Genomic DNA, 3,791 nt, shown 5'->3' on the forward strand with positions numbered 1-3,791 from the left:
TTGCTGGGTCGTAGGGTAGCTCTATTTTCAACTTTCTGAGGAACTTCTATACTGTTTTCCAGAGTGGCTGTACCAGCTTGCATCCCCACCAGCAGTGTAAGAGGATTCTCCTTTCTCCGCATCCCCGCCAACATCTGTCGTTTCCTGACTTGTTAATTTGAGCCATTCTGACTGGTGTGAGGTGGTATCTCACTGTGGTTTTGATTTGTATTTCCCTGATGCCGAGTGATGTTGAACACTTTTTCATGTGTCTGTTGGCCATTTGGATGTCTTCTTTGGAGAAATGTCTGTTCATGTCTTCTGCCCATTTATTGACTGGATTATTTATTCTTTGGGTGTTGAGTTTGATAAGTTCCTTATAGATTATGGATACTAGCCCTTTATCTGATATGTCATTTGCAAATATCTTCTCCCATTCTGTCAGTTGTCTTTTGGTTTTGTCAGCTATAGAAACCAATTCTAGTTTATACATACGCCAATGACTTCTATACAGTGTAGTGACAATCCCCACCACCCCCGTGGAAAACAGGTTTTGCCTCTACTTGCACATTTGTTTTAATATTCATGATCTGATCCTTGGGTTGTCCTTTGAACTAGTTTTAACACCTTACCAGTTTCCTCACTAGTGAATTAAATAAAATCTTTAACATGTATTCATTTTTATATTCGTACAAGGGTCATGATTTTATCTCTTTTTGAAAATTATCCTTTAGGGTGCCTTGGTGGCTCAGTTGGTTGGGCGACTGCCTTCGGCTCAGGTCATGATCCTGGAGTCCCGGGATGGAGTCCCATATCGGGCTCCCTGCTCGGCGGGGAGTCTGCTTCTCCCTCTGACCCTCCCCCCTCTCATGCTCTCTGTCTCTCATTCTCTCGAATAAATAAATAAAATCTTTAAAACAAAAAAGAAAGAAAATTATCCTTTAACACATGGAGTGTTTTCCTTTTACATACAATTCTTTTTCTTTGCATGAAGCGGATTAGTTTATGACACATCCAAATTTAATCGCTAGTGGAATCAGTGGGATTTAGCAGGAAAAAATTTAAATTTAGCATTAAATTCAAAAGGATAATTTTGAAGAGCTGTTTGATTCTTATTAAGGCTTGAAAATTTCATTTAAAGACCCTGTAAGAGACAATAAAGGCTTGAGAACTCTCCGCTATGGCTCTTGCATGTCCTTCCTCTCCATAACTGTTTCTCCCTACCCTGATAGAAATCAACTTGCCCAAACATGGTTGCTAATCTGCCAAAACAGTTCCTCCTTTGACCACCTGCTTCAGAAACTAGCTACACTTACACTGAGACTTCTCATATCCTGCATTTTTTGAACAAAAACCTATGCTAATTGTGCTCTAAATGTGCACATGAGTTAGTTAAAAAGAGTTAATTTTATTTTTATGTGTTGAACACATGATATGCAGTACAGACTAGTTATTATGAAGTCTCTCAATTGGACTTTGATATTTCCCGATGATTAGGCTCAGGTGATGGGTTGTGCAGAAGTATCATAAAAGTGATACATCTTCTTGAGGCTTCATATTAGGAAGGACGTGATGTTGATTTATTATTTGATCACTTTGTTAAGGCAGTCATTTCTCCACTGTGAAGCTACTATTTTCCCCTTGGAACTAATCATTATTTTATGGGGAGATAATTTGAGAATACGTTTATATTCTATTCTTTCTAAAACTTTGGCTTGTTAGTTTTAGCACTCACTGCTGCTTCTTGCTTTGATCTATTATTATTAGGATGGTTGCTGAATGGTGATTTTCTAATTCCATCATTCCTTCTATATTAATTAGTTGTCAAGTAGGGAAAAAGCTTGCCTTCTCTCCCATTAATTTATTTAAATCACTCTGAACTCATGGATTCTTGTTTTAATCAATGTGCTTTACTATAATTATTTTGATCCTCAAATTTCCTTTGATTTGACCAGTGGGAGCCCCTTCAGTCTGGCTCTTGTATCCTTTTGGCATATCCTTTTTAACCTTTGAACACTCCCTTACTTTTTGGTACAATAAGGTATTCTAGGTCCATCTTATACTTTTCCTTCCCCCACCCTGGAATTAACCATTACTACAGGGAACCCCCCCCCCCGATTGCTTTCAGTGGAGGATGGCATCTAGAAACCTGTACCTGTGCTACAGTTGTGCTCATTGCTACTGGGCTGTCATTATTCCCAGGATCTCTCATCAGACAAAGATAGGAATGAGATGTGTATATTCACTCAGGCATACATAAGTATGTATATGTACTATATCGATACATATGAATAGGTATAAAGCCATGAGTTCATAGTGAGTACCTCCAATTCTACTTTCCCCCTTTCCATACTATATGGGTAGTACCAATTTTCATTGTTACCAGCCATTAAAGTTCATACTTTTTAATTTTTGCCAATCTGATATGAGAAATGATATCACAGGATAGTTTTTGGTTTTGCATTTCTCTTAGGAGTAAGGTTAAAAATCTTTTGAGATGTGGAAGGGCTGTTTTTACATCATTTTTGTGAATTGTGTCATTTTCAACTGGTTTTGCTCTTTTCCCTCTCAATTTTAAGACTAGAGATGTTACCTCTTTAACTGTGATATGTACCAGAAATATTTTCTACCAGTTTCTCAACTGTCAAATATTTTGTTGTGGTATTTTTTGATATGCCAAAGTGATTTTTTTAATGTGGTCAAATATAGCAGTTTTTTTTATTGCCTCTGGATTTTGAGTCATGATTATACTTTCCTTATACCAAAGTTAAAATAAAATTCACCCATGTTTTCTTCTAGCATGGTTTCAGTTTTCACATTTAGATCCCTGACCCATTGGCATTTATTTTTGTGGATGATGTGAGATTTGAATCTAATTTTACCTTTTTCCAAATGGTTACCCAGTTCCTAGCACCATTTGTAAAGAAAATAGTCTATCTCTGCCCCACTGCTATGAGATGTCACATTTACCATATGCTTAATTTTCTCATATATTTGAGTCTATTTCTGAGCTTTCTGTTCTATTCCACTGGCATGTCTGTTGACTCATACACCAGCACCACACTGTTTCAGTTACAGAGGTTTTATAGTATGTTTCAATGTATGATAGGAATAGTGACTCCTCATAACTTATTTTTTGATGCTTTCCTGGTTATTCCTGCATGTTTATTTTGTCATATGAAGTTTAACATCAACATGTCCAGTTCCATAAAAAAATAGGTTGGTGGGGCGCCTGGGTGGCTGAGTCGGTTAAGCGTCTGCCTCCGGCTCAGGTCATGATCCCGGAATCCTGGGACTGAGCCCCATGTTGGGCTTCCTGCTCAGCAGGGAATTTGCTTCTCTTTCTCCCTCTGCCTGCCGCACCCCCTGCTTGTGTGCTTGCTCTCTCGCTCTCTGTCAGATAAATAAAAATTCCAATAAAAATGTTTTTTAAAAATGTGTTGTTTTTATTGGAATTGCATTCAATTTATAAACTAATTTAGGGACAACTGAAATCTTTGTAATATTAAGTTGTCCTATCTAAAAACAAAGGTTATCTTCCATTTATTGTCTACTTTTGTGTCTTTTAGAAGTTTTAAAAATTTTCTTCATATTAGTTTTGTGCTTGTCTTGTTAAATTTATTCCTAAGTATTTTATCTTCTCTGTTGCTACTGAAAGAGGGCTTTCTTTATATTCTTTAACTGGTTATTATTTGTGGACATGAAAGTTACTGATTTCTGCATGGTAATTTATATTCTGCCAAATGCTGAATTATTTCACTGTTTGAGTTAGTTTAATTATTGATTTTCAAGGGTTTTTCCAGTACATAATC

Source organism: Zalophus californianus, chromosome 5 (assembly GCF_009762305.2).
Source record: "Zalophus californianus isolate mZalCal1 chromosome 5, mZalCal1.pri.v2, whole genome shotgun sequence".
Taxonomy (NCBI): domain Eukaryota; kingdom Metazoa; phylum Chordata; class Mammalia; order Carnivora; family Otariidae; genus Zalophus; species Zalophus californianus.